Raw genomic sequence first — 13654 nt, 5'->3', positions numbered from 1 at the left:
ACGTCACAGCGGGGCGGGCGGGCGGGCGGGCGCTCCGCTCCCTGTTGCCATGAGGACAAGAGGAAGCCTCAAGGCGGGGGGAGCGGTTTGATCCATAAACTCCTCGACGAGACCGCTCTCAGGTAGAACGAGCAGAGGTCCCAGCTATCCCTTCCTTTTTGTCGGCTGCGCGGCCAGTCTATGCTCCAAGCCGACACTGCTATCACTTCCCAACCTTTTCTACGCTTCATCGACGACTGCATTAGAAACACAGAAAGCCTACAGCACAATGCAGGCCCTTCAGCCCACAAAGAAGGGCCGAACATGTCCCTGCCTTAGGAATTACTAGGCTTACCCAGAGCTCTCTATTTTTCTAAGCTCCATGTACCTATCCAAAAGTCTCTTAAAGACCCTATTGTATCTGTCGGTAGCCCATTCCACGCACTGACCACTCTCTGAGTAAAAAACTTACCCCTGACATCTCCTCTGTACCTTCTCCCCAGCACCCTAAACCTGTGTCCTCTTGTGGCAACCATTTCAGCCCTGGGAAAAAGCCTCTGACTATCCACACGATCAATGCCTCTCATCATCTTATACACCTCTATCCAGTCACCTCTCATTCTCCATCACTCCCAGGAGAAAAGGCCGAGTTCACTTAACCTGTTTTCATAAGGCATGCTCCCCAATCGAGGCAACATCCTTGTAAATCTCCTCTGTACCCTTTCTATAGTTTCCAGATCCTTCCTGTAGTAAGGTGACCAGAACTGAGCACAGTACTCCAAGTGGGGTCTGACCAGGGTCCTATATAGCTGCAACATTACTTCTCGGCTCCTAAACTCAATTCCACGAATGATGAAGGCCAATGCACGGTACACCTTATTAACCACAGAGTCAACCTGCGCAGCTGCTTTGAGCAGCTTCCTGAACCTATGCTGAGCTCATCGACTTCAACAACTTTGCCTCCATCTTCCACCTTGCCCTCAGATTTACCTGGTCCATTTCCGATGCCTCCATTTTTTGATCTCCCAATCTCATCTGTGGAGACAAACTGAGTACTGACATCTTTTTTAAACCTAACGATTCCCTATGGCTATCCTGACTTAAACCTCTTCCCACCCTGTCAATTGTAAAAATGCCACCCCCTTCTCTCAGTACCACTGTCTCCATCACATTTGCTCTCAAGATGAGGTTTTTCATTCCAGGACTAGTGAGATGTCCTCCTTCAAAGAAAGGGGCTTTCTTTTAACGCCACTCTCACCCGCAACTCTTCCATTTCATGCACGTCTACCCTCACCCCATCCTCCCACCATCCCACCAGAGACAGGGTTCCTCTTGTCCTCACCAGCCTCCGTAACTTCTGCCATCTCCAATGGGATCCCAGCACCAAGTACATCTTACCCTCGCCCAGCCCCACCACATTCAGCTTTCTGCAGGGTTCGTCCCTATGTGACTCCCTTGTCCATTCATCCCTCCCCACTGATCTCCTTCCTGATACTTATCCTTGCAAGCAGACACCTGCCCCTACACTCTCCTCGCTATCATTTAGGGCCCTAAACATTCCTTCCAGGTGAGGCGACATTTCACCTGTGAGTCTGTTGGAGTCATATACTGTGTCTGGTGTAGCCTCCTGTGTATCAGTGAGACTCAAAGTAGATTGGAAAACCGCTTCCTCAAGTATCTTCACTCCGTCTTCCAGTTCCCACTCATTTTATTTCCAATTCCCATTCCCATTCCCAATCCAACATGTCAATCCATGGCGTCCTCCACTGTTGTGATGTGGCCACACTCAGCTTGGAGAAGTAACACCTTATATTCCGTCTGGGTAGCCTTCAACCTGATGGCATCAACATCGATTTCCATAACTTACAGTATTTTCTCCTCCTTCCCTTTCTCGCTTCCCTCTTCTCATCAGCTGTCTTTCACCTCCTAGTGCTTTTCTTCCTTCCTTTTCTCCCATGGTCCACTCTCCTTCCCTATCAAATCCCTTCTTCTTCAGCTCTTTACCTTTTCCTCCTATCATATTCTCACTTCACCCCCACTCACCCACCTGCTGTCTCACCTGGCTTCATCTATCACCTGCCAGCTTGTACTACTCCTCCTCTCCCTATCTTCTTGTTCTCACTCCATCCCCTCCTCTCCAGTCCTGATAGTGGATCAGGCTCTACAGGCCGAATGAACTAATTCTGCTCCTACGTATTAAAGGACCGAACATTTCAATAGGCTCTTCTAGAAAAAGAAACAACTTATATTCTCCTATAAGATTCCTTCTTCTTCTGCCCATGAGCTTTCCCACCCACCTAACCATCTATCACCTTCCAGCTAGCCTCTTCCCCCACCCTTTTTATTCTAGCACCTTCTTCCTTGCTTCTCAGTCTAGAAGAAGTACCTTGGCCTGAAATGTGACTATCTAGTCATTTCCATAGATGCTACTTGATCTGCTGAGTTCCTCCCCATTTTGTGTCTTTTCCTTTGTCTTGCATCTTACTAAGAGTCTCAGCCCAAAGCGTCAACTGTTGATCCCTCTCCACAAATGCTGCCTGACCTGCTGAGTTCTTCCAGCACTTTTGAGCGTTCCTCAAGAATGAGCACCGCAGTAGTGTAGCAGTTAGCACGGGGCTGTCACATTTCGGAGCATTCCCGAGTTCAATTCCCATGCAGTTCTGTGAGGAGTCTCCTGGTTTCCTCCCAGTCCAAAGACCTACCAGGTAGGTTAATTGATCATTGTAAATGGTCCTGTGATGAGATTAGGGCCAAATCGGGTTTGTTGGGGTTTGCTGGGTGGCGTGGCTCAAAGAGCTGGAAGGGCTGATTACATACTGTATTGTTAAATAAATAAACAGTTTAATAAATAAACAGTGTAGAATCTCCTGTGTTTATGCAGTGAAATGCCAATGTATTGTTGAAAGTGCAAACAGAGCTGAACCATACAACATTTTTATGGGGCAGGGCAGTGTAGATACAGAAGCACACATTTTGATGGAGGGATCAGCAGTGTCAGTGGGAAGAAAGATATTGTTGATATTTTGAGTCAAAACCCTGCCTCAGGACTAAGAACGGGGAGGCAATGGACAGCGTTGGAGAAGGGGAATGGTGAGAGAGGATTCCGAAGCGATTGGTGGGCTAAGGAGGTGTGTAAAATGACAGGCAGGAAGTGCCAGGTAGGGGAAGAGAGCGGGGGAGGGCAGTGGAATTTACTTAATTATTCATTTGGATATGTCAAGATTATCACAGCCAGGGTTGTGAGTGGGACAAGCTCCCTCTTCCTATTAAACGCTCCCAGTGGTATGCATTTCAAACAGCCTCTGACAACCGAGTCTGGCTCCTGACCTTCACGTGTGGCTTAGCTACTAAGTCCAGAGGAACTGCTTCTATTGACAGGAGAAGGGGCAAAGGTGGGTTACCTGCATCTTAAAACCAGTCACTTTGGGCAGATGGGGCTCATCAGCCGTGGTTGGCAGCTCATCTCGGAGAAGGAAAACTCTGATCTCAAACCTCCGCCGCCTTGTAGCTACACCCACTCACGGGGAAGACTTCGGGAGTAAACCCTGAGGGAAAATCTGGAGCCGGAGTCCAAAAGGCTGCAACACCATATACTGCTTTGCTTATGACACCATTGTTGTGGGCTGTATCAAAGGTGATGATCAATCAGCATACAGGAGGGAGACTGAAAATCTGGCTGGGTGGTGCCATAACAACCTCTCACTCAATGTCAATAAGACCAAGGACCTTTTTGTAGACTTCAGGAGAGGAAAACCAAAGGTCTATGAGCCAGTAATCATTGGAGGATCAAAGGTGCAGAGAGTCAGTAACTTTAAATTCCTGAGTGTCACTATGTCAGAATACCTGTCCTGGACCCATCATATAAATAGAATCGCGAAGAAAGCACAACAGCACTCTACTTCCTCAGGAGTCTGCAGAGATTCAGCATGTCACCAAAACCCTTGGTAAACTTCAATAGATGTGGTGTAAAGTGTGCTGACTGGGAACACCGATGCCTTTGAGAGGAAAATCCTAGAAGAAGTAGTGGATTCGACCCAGTCCATCACGGGTAAAACCCATCCAACATTTACATGAGACATTGCTGTAGGGAAGCAGCATCCATAATCAAAGATCTTCACCACTTGGGTCGTGCTTTTCTCTCACTGCTGCCGTCAGGTAGAAGGTACTGCAGCCTCAGGACTCACACCACACCACCAGGTTCAAGAGCAGTTACTACCCCTCAACCATCAGATTCTTAAACAGAAGGGGACAACTACACTCATGTAAGAACTCTTGTTATTTCATCCTCATTATTTGTTGCTATTTATTTATAGTTACATTGGCACAGTTTGTTGACCATTGGTCCTGTTTGCCATTACTGTTCTATAGATTTGCTAAGTACGCCCGCAGGAAAGGAATCTCAGAGCTGTATGTGATGACGTGTTTGTATTCTGACAATAAATTTTGCTTTCGGCTTTGAAGACAATCTTATATTGAGTTCAGCACTGTCTGGCAACTCCTGCCATGTTGTTGTTCCTTTCGATTCAACACCTGTGTGAAGAGGGGGAGGTTGCTACATGGGCAACAGCTGGCTCCCCAAATCGTACTGCCCTGACTTGCGTGTTCAACATAAACAGCTGGGATGTAACGTCCACGATCGACCCAACCAACAGACAGCCTCACTTAGCAAAATAATGCAGCATTGGCCCTTCCAACCCTTCGAACCACGCGGCCCCAGCAACCCCACAACCCGATTAACCCTACTCTAATCATAGGACAACTTACAATGATTAATTAACTAACGATACATCTTTGGACTGTGGGAGAACACCCAGGGAAAAGGCACACGTTCCACAGGGAAAGGGGTGCAGTCTCCTTACAGATGGCACTGGAATTGACCCCCAATGGCCCGAGCTGTATTAGCGATGTGCTAACTGTGAATGGTAGATGGAGGTAGACAGAGAGAGAGGAAAAAGGCAGATGGAGTGAGGAGAGTGTGAAGATGATAACAGAAAGGGTTGAACTCAGATAAGGTGAGAATAGGAACCATTAGAAGAAAAGGGAAAGGTGAATGATAGCTGGAACAGATGTGTGTGGGGGTTGTGACGGAACCTCTGTGTGAAGCTGGTGCATGGGTCAGGAGTGGTCAGGGGACAAAGATGGGAGAAGGGGGGCTGCGGTGAGGGTGGGAAGGGGACAAAAAATGGGAGAACCAGAGGCTCAGAAGGTGAAGGGGAGAGGGAAGAAAAAGAGGGGTGGATGTAGAGAGAGATCAGGGAATTGAAACTCTGGGGAATTGGTGCAGAGAAGGAAGTAAGACCTGGGTTGAATGGTGGGACTGTTTTAAAGGGCTGACTGGACCACTCCAGCTCTTATTTTCTTGTGATATTTCCACAGGCAGGAGATCTAGAAGCAGGGATCTCAGCCACAAATGCTGGCCATTCAAGGCAGAGGTGAGAAAATGTTTCTTCCCCACATTCTCCACTCAAGAGAGTCGTGGAGACTCAGTCACACAATATATAAATGATAGCAGCAGACAGTCTGCTGAGGGAACTCACACACAAAGCATTGGAGGAACTCAGTGGATCAGTGAGCATCATGAAGGGAAATGGACAGTTAACGTTTTGGGTCCGAACCCTTCATCAGGACTGAACAATAGAGGGGAGATAGCCAGAATAAGGAAGTGAGTAGAAGGGGTAGAGGAAGACTTGTAGATGATCATTTTCTCTCTTCAGTTGGAGATTCCCCCCCCCCCCCACTCCTCTGATCTTTGATATTTTAGCATTTGCCATCTCTGCTGTTAGTGCACTTGCTTGTCACTCTTGTCACTATCATTAAACTGGTTTGGCAAAGCCTTCGTTTCTTTTCTTGTGCAATATTTAATGCCATATTTATGTTTGCTGCTGACACCACTGTCATTGGACAGATCAAAGGTGGCAATGAACTAGTGTGTAGGAGGGAAATTGAAACACCTAAGCCCTGAGTGGATATGCCTGGTCCATCATGGGTGAAGCCCTCCCCGTCACCGAGCACATCTACGTGGAGAGTTGTCACAGGAAAGTAGAATCCATCAGCAGTGACCCCGTCACTCAGGTCATACTCTGTTTTGAAGCAGAGTGGATAACATCACTGAACTTCACTTGCCCCATCACTGAACTGCTTCCACATCCTGAGGACTCACTTTCAAGGACTCTTCATCTCCTGCTCTCAATTAATTGTTTCTTTCTTTCTTTGCACTTGAACAATTTGTTGGCTTTTACACACTGCTTGTCACCTTGTTGGCGTGGTCTTTCATTGATTCTATTATGGTTATTGGAATTATTGAGTATGCCCACAAGAAAATGAATCTCAGCGTTATAACATCAACTTCTGTGTGGACTGCAATGTTCCGGCAAGAACTGTCCTTTGTTATTCAAATAACAAGCCATGGGTAACAAGGGACATTAAGGACACCCTGAACGCTAAAAAGAGGGTGTTTAGAGATGGAAATAGGGAGGAGCTGAGGACAATACAGAGGGACCTGAAAGCCAAGATCAGGGAGGCTAAAGACAGGTATAGGAGGAAGCTTGAGTGGAAACTCCAGCAGAACAACATGAGAGAGGTCTGGAGTGGGATGAGGACCATCACTGGGTTCCGGCAAACTAGCCACAGAGGAGCTGAAGGCTCCTTCCCTGTGGACAGGGCCAACGAACTTAACCTGTACTTCAACAGATTTGACACTGTGGCCCCTGCCCATCCTCCACATGATTCATCTGTTGTCGGCCCCCAACCAACACATACTCCACTCTCCCCTCCTACTCCTCCTCACAGCCCTCCACTCTGCTCTCATGACTACACCCCTGCCCCACCTGAAACCACCACGGTGGGCTTCATAGCTGAACAGGTGAGAAGACAGCTGAAACATCTCCACCCAAGCAAGGCTGCAGGCCCAGATGGTGTCAGCCCCAGGATGCTCAAAGCCTGTGCCCCCCAGCTACGTGGAGTACTTCACCATGTCTTCAACCTGAGCCTGAGTCTCCAGAGGGTTCCTGTGCTGTGGAAGATGTCCTGCCTCGTTCCTGTACCGAAGACGCTGCGCCCCGATGGCTCCAATGACTACAGACCAGTGGCATTGACCTCCCACATCATGAAGATCCTGGAGAGACTTGTTCTAGAGCAGCTCCGGCCTATGGTTAGGCCACACTTAGACCAGTTTGCCTATCAGCCCCGACTAGGAGTTGAGGATGCCATTGTCTACCTGCTGAACCGTGTCTATGCCCACCTGGACAAGCCAGCGAGCACTGTGAGGGTCATGTTTTTTGACTTCTCCAGTGCATTCAACACTTCCCTGGTGTCATGGATTATTGATTACCTGACTGGCAATGTGTGGTGAACTACGTGTGCCTGTCTGGACATGCCCCTGCTGACTGCTCCTGTGGCTCCTCCCACAGACCCCTGTATAAAGACGATCTGAGGCCTATGCTCTCTCTCAGTCTCCAGGTCATAGTACGATAGTCACTCACTCCTGGTTCCTTCTTCCAGTCAATAAAAGCCGATATCTCGCCTTATGTCTCAGAGTGAGTTATTGGTGGTGCATCAATGTGCGCTTGCAACACTGTGTGTCAGACAGAGTGGTCAGCAGCTCCACAGGGGACTGTCCTGTCTCCCTTTCTCTTCACCATCTACACTTCGGACTTCAACACAGAGTCTTGCCATCTTCAGAAGTTTTCTGATGACTCTGCCATAGTTGGATACATCAGGAAGAGAGATGAAGCTGAGTACAGGGTTACGTTGCATAAACTTTGTCACATGCTATGAGCAGAATCATCTCCAGCTTAATGTGAAAAAGACTAAGGAGCTGGTGGTGGACCTGAGGAGGGATAAGGCACCGGTGACCCCTGTATCCACCCAGGGGGTCAGTGTGGACATGGTGGAGGATTACAAATACCTGGGGATACGAATTGACAATAAACTGGACTGGTCAAAGAACACTGAGGCTGTCTACAAGAAAGGTCAGAGCCGTCTCTACTTCCTGAGGAGACTGAAGTCCTTTAACATCTGCCGGATGATGCTGAGGATGTTCTACGAATCTGTGGTGACCAGTGCTATCATGTTTGCTGTTGTGTGCTGGGGCAGCAGGCTGAGGGTAGCAGACACCAACAGAATCAACAAACTCATTCGTAAGGCCGGTGATGTTGTGGAGGTGGAACTGGACTCTCTGACGGTGGTGTCTGAAAAGAGGATGCTGTCCAAGTTGCATGCCATCTTGGACAATGTCTCCCATCCACTCCATAATGTACTGGTTAGGCACAGGAGTACGTTCAGCCAGAGACTCATTCCACCGAGATGTAACACTGAGCGTCATAGGAAGTCATTCCTGCCTGTGGCCATCAAACTTTACAACTCCTCCCTCGGAGTGTCAGACATCCTGAGCCAAAAGGCTGGTCCTGGGCTTATTTCCACTTGGCATAATTTACTTATTATTATTTAATTATTTATGGTTTTATATTGCTATATTTCTACACTATTCTTGGTTGGTGCGACTGTAATGAAACCCAATTTCCCTCAGGATCAATAAAGTATGTCTGTCTGTAAATGATAACATATAGTACTTTGATAATAAACTTATTTTGAACTTTGAGGTCCAAGTGCAATTCGATGAGACTAGGCAGAATAATAGTTCAGTACGGACTGGATGGGCTGAAGGGCCTGTTTCTTTGCTGTAGTACTCTGTGGCATTCTCACAATAGGGGTTTGTTCATTTGGGACATGGTGAGAAGACGCTTTTCTTGCCTCAGGGTGAGTGAGTCTCAGTTCTTGAGTATATTAAAGAAAGAGACTAAACAATGTTTTTAGATATGAAGGGGGAATGAAATTAGAGCAAGAAAGTGAGATAGATGGAAAGGTTAGCCATGAATGGGACAGGAGGCATAAGGGACTAAATTGCCAAGAATCACTTCTGCTTCAATGTCTTTTATTGTTGATGCTGGCTCTGACTAGTCCCCTATCACTTATTTTTCTGTAACCTATTCTCTTTCGGATCCAATCAGCTCCCCTCTCCCTGTCCTCCCATCATCCTACTCAGCTGTCATTAATGGTGGCCAATTATTCTTCCACTTGGAACAGGAACAAGCTGCAGTGGTCCTGTCTCTGGCACTGAGGTTGGACCCTCGACTAGGAAGGGGAGGAGGGAAGAGAAGAGAGCGGTATTGATAGGGGATTCTATAGTCAGGGGGGCGGATAGGAGATTTTGTGGGGAAGATCGGGAGTCTCGGATGGTATGCTGCTTCCCTGCTGCTGGGGTCCGAGACATCTCAGATCCGGTGCAGGTTATTCTCGAGAGGGAGGGCAAGAATCCAGATGTTGTGGTCCATTAAGGGACCAATGATGTGGGTAGGATGAGTGAGGGGGTCCTGCGTAGGGAGTTCAGGGAGTTAGGTGTGAAGCTGAAGAGCAGGGTAACAATCTCAGGATTGCTACCTGTGCCACATGCGATTGAGGCAAGGAACAGAAAGATTATAAAGATTAATACGTGGCTGAGAGGATGGTGCAGGAGGGAGGGCTTCAGGTTTGTAGATAATTGGGCTTTGTTCCAGGGAAGGTGAGATCTGTTCCGACGGGACGGTTTACACCTGAACTGGAGCGGTACTAACATTCTTGCAGGGAAGTTTGCTAGTGCTTCTTGGGGTGTTTAAACTAAATTTGCAGGGGGCGGGGATCCAGAATGTGAGAGAGGATAGCGAGAGGAAGAATAAAGGACAGGTGGGGACTACACGGTTCCGGAATATTAAGTGTGTAATAGAGAAAGGTGAGGCGGAACAAGTGATAAGGAGGACACATGTACAGAGGGATGGTCTGACGGAACATGGAGTTAAATGTGTTGAAAGAATAAGTAAATTTAGGAAGGACAACAAAATTCTAGGGGCATATAGCCCGATGGGAGTTCGGGGAGCTGGGTTAAGCACAATAGGCAGCGATTCAAACAGAGAGAGGAGAAATGGGCTAAAAATTCTATATCTGAATGCATGGAGTGTCAGAAATAAGGCAGATGAGCTTGAAGCTCAGGTGCGAATGGGTAACTATGATGTTGTTGGGATAACAGAGACATGGCTGCAGGGAGATCAGACCTGGGAAATGAATGTACAAGGGTATACGTGCTATCATAGGGACAGAAATGTGGGCAGAGGGGGTGGGGTGGCCCTGTTGGTGAGGAATGAGATTCAGTCCTTTGCAAGGGGGGACATAGGGTCAGGGGAAGTAGAGTCTGTGTGGATAGAACTGAGGAACAGTAAGGGCAAAAGGACCCAAATGGGTGTTGTCTACAGGCCACCAAACAGTAGCATGGATATTGGGTGCAAGTTGAATACGGAGTTAACATTGGCATGTGGCAAAGGTAATGTTACAGTAGTTATGTGGGCTTTCAACATGCAGGTGAACTGGGAGAATCAGGTTGATGCTGGACCACAGGATAGGGAGTTCCTAAGGGATGCATTCTTGGAACAGCTTGTACGAGAGCCGACCAGGGACAAGACTATTCTGGATTTAGTGTTATGTAATGAACAGGATTTGATAAGCGATCTTGAAGTAAAGGAGCCATTAGGAGGTAGTGATCATAATATGACAAGTTTTTATCTGCAATTTGAGAAGGATAAGGGCAGCTTGGAGGTGTCAGTGTTGCAGTTGAACAGGGGAAACTATGGAGCCATGAGGGAGGAGCTGGCCAAAGTTGACTGAATGGATAGCCCAGCAGAAAAGACAGTGGAACAGCAATGGCAGGTATTCTTGTGAATAATGCACAAGGTGCAAAATCAGTTCATCCCCTGGAGAAGGAAGGATTCAAAGGGGGGAAAGGGGCCACAGTGGTTGACAAAGGAAGTCAGAGATTGCACAGCATTAAAAAAAAGGAAGTATGACAGAGCTAAGGTGAGTGGGAGGACAGATGATTGGGAAGTTTTTAAGGAACAACAGAACTGAACTAAAAAGGCAATACGGGGAGAAAAAATGAGGTACGAACACAAGCTAGCCAGGAATATAAAGGAAGATAGCAAAAGCTTTTTTAGGTACGTGAAGAGAAAGAAGATAGTTAAGAACAATGTTGGGCCCTTGAAGAATGAATTGGGTAAAATTGATATGGGAAACAGAGAAATGGCAGAAGAATATAATGAGTACTTTAGATCTGTTTTCACTAAGGAAGACACAAGCAATCTCCCAGATGTATGGATGGGCCAAGGACATAGGGTAACAGAGGAAATGAAACAGATTGACATTAGGAAGGAAACGGTGATGAGTAGACTGCTGGGACTGAAGGCTGACAAATCCCCAGGTCCAGATGGTCTGCATCAAAGGGTACTAAAGAAGGTGGCCCTGGAAATTGCGGATGCATTGGTAATCATTTTCCAATGTTCCTTAGATTCAGGATCAGTTCCTGAGGATTGGAGAATGGCTAATGTTATCCCACTTTTTAAGAAAGGAAGGAGGGAGAGAACAGAGAACTATCGACCTGTCAGCCTGACATTGGTGGTGGGGAAGATACCAAGGGTAAATCATGCTTGACTAATCTATTGCAGTTTTTCGAGGATGTAACCAGGAAGTTAGATGGGGGAGATCCAGTGGATGTAGTGTACCTCGATTTTCAGAAGGCATTTGATAAGGTCCCACATAGGAGATTGGTCGGTAAAATCAAAGCTCAGGGCATCGGGGGGAAGACATTGACATGGATAGAAAACTGGTTGGCAGATAGAAAGCAAAGGGTAGCGGTGAATGGGTGTTTCTCGTAATGGCGGTGATGACTAGTGGGGTGCCACAAGGCTCGGTATTGGGACCAGAGCTGTTTACAATTTACGTCAACGATTTAGATGAAGGCATTGAGAATAACATAAGCAAATTTGCTGATGATACTAAGCTGGGTGGCAGTGTAACATGTGATGAGGATGTTAGGAGAATTCAGGGTGACTTGGATAGGCTGGGTGAGTGGGCAGATACTTGGCAGATGGCATTTAATGTGAATAAGTGTGAGGTTATCCACTTTGGGAGTAAGAACAAGAAGGCAGATTATTATCTGAACAGTGTAGAGTTGGGTAAGGGAGAAATACAAAGAGATCTATGAGTCTTTGTTCATCAGTCACTGAAGGTGAATGAGCAAGTGCAGCAGGCTGTGAAGAAGGCTAATGGAATGTTGGCCTTTATTACAAAGGGAATTGAGTACAAGAGCAAGGAAATCCTCTTGCATTTGTACAGAGCCCTGGTGAGACCACACCTGGAGTATTGTGTACAGTTTTGGTCTCCAGGGTTAAGGAAGGACATCCTGGCTGTAGAGGAAGTGCAGCATAGATTCACGAGGTTAATTCCTGGGATGTCTGGACTGTCTTACACAGAGAGGTTAGAGAGACTGGGCTTGTACACACTGGAATTAAGGAGATTGAGAGGGGATCTGATTGAAACATATAAGATTATTAAGGGATTGGACAAGATAGAAGCAGAAAATATGTTCCAGATGCTGGGAGAGTCCAGTACCAGAGGGCATGGTTTGAGAATAAGGGGTAGGTCATTTAGGACAGAGTTAAGGAAAAGCTTCTTCTCCCAGAGAGTTGTGGGGGTCTGGAATGCACTGCCTCAGAAGGTAGTGGAGGCCAATTCTCTGGATGCTTTCAAGAAGGAGCTAGATAGTTATCTTATGGATAGGGGAATCAAGGGATATGGGGACAAGGCAGGAACTGGGTTTTGATAGTAGATGATCAGCCATGATCTTAGAATGGCGGTGCAGGCTTGAAGGGCCGAATGGTCTACTTCTGCATCTATTGTCTATTGTCTATTACAGGGATGAGCGAGGAAGCTGGAGCCAGAGGGACAAGCCATGTGGTCACAGGGAGAACACGCCTCAGCTTTAAGGGTGAATCATTTTGCTAAGGGCAGTCTAATATTAAACTAGATGATTTGAGGTTAAATTCTTAGAGTTTATTAATTCCATTGAGCTGCTAACATCAAAATCTCTCCGCTATTAAACGGATTTGCTTTTACTAAATTACCCATATGCTGATTTCCTCCAATCTTAGCTCAGAAAGTAAATATTAAATTGTCCATCCCACCACACCCCACCCACAAATGTTCCAGTGAAGTCATTTAATAGCATAGAATCGTAAGGATCTTGATATTTACTGCACTGAACTAATAGGGATAAATAATTTTGCCTAGTAACAGATCTTAGATAATAAGTTGGTATTTATATTTATTACTTTATCTTTAAAAGAACGCTGGTTTAATAAAGATGTTTTGAAAATTTGCTTTGAGTAATAACCAATTTTTTAATTAGGAATTGGGAGCAATTCTTACAGATTTGAAAGCTCTTAATCCAAATTTGGCTCCAAAAGGATTGACAGGTATGTAAATGTAATACTCAGCATCTAGTTTGTGCTTTCAGGATTATTCAGTTTACAGAACAGACTGCAGAGTACTTGTGATTATTGCCACTCGTAAATGGAAAAGTGTGCTGGTGCGACTTGTCTGATGAAAAGTATTGCTTCATGGATTCATTGATTTGTTTTCCCTCTGCGTCCAATAACGTGGTGATAATGCCAGGGGAAGATACATGCAAAGCCAATCCAGATGTAGACTGGGACCAGACAAGACAGTGCCATTGCACCAAGCCTCTTTTCAATTACCCTCATTCAGGTTACCGGAGAAACAGTAGGAAGCTGTTCCATTTTTATTGCCTCCTCTC

The 13654-nt window shown here is 46.4% G+C and overlaps 1 long non-coding RNA gene across 1 annotated transcript; it reads left to right on the top strand.

Moving 5' to 3' along the window:
- The first annotated feature begins 66 nt into the window (after positions 1–66).
- On the top strand, positions 67–12849 carry LOC132403225 (uncharacterized). The gene is made up of 3 exons (XR_009515214.1): positions 67–122; positions 5356–5411; positions 12755–12849. It is a non-coding gene; the product is annotated as an uncharacterized LOC132403225 (long non-coding RNA).
- The last annotated feature ends 805 nt before the right edge of the window (positions 12850–13654 follow it).

Source organism: Hypanus sabinus, chromosome 12 (genome assembly GCF_030144855.1).
Source record: "Hypanus sabinus isolate sHypSab1 chromosome 12, sHypSab1.hap1, whole genome shotgun sequence".
Classification (NCBI taxonomy): Eukaryota; Metazoa; Chordata; class Chondrichthyes; order Myliobatiformes; family Dasyatidae; genus Hypanus; species Hypanus sabinus.
Note: the sequence above shows the minus strand (reverse complement) of the source record. Positions and strands in the feature narration are given on the sequence as shown.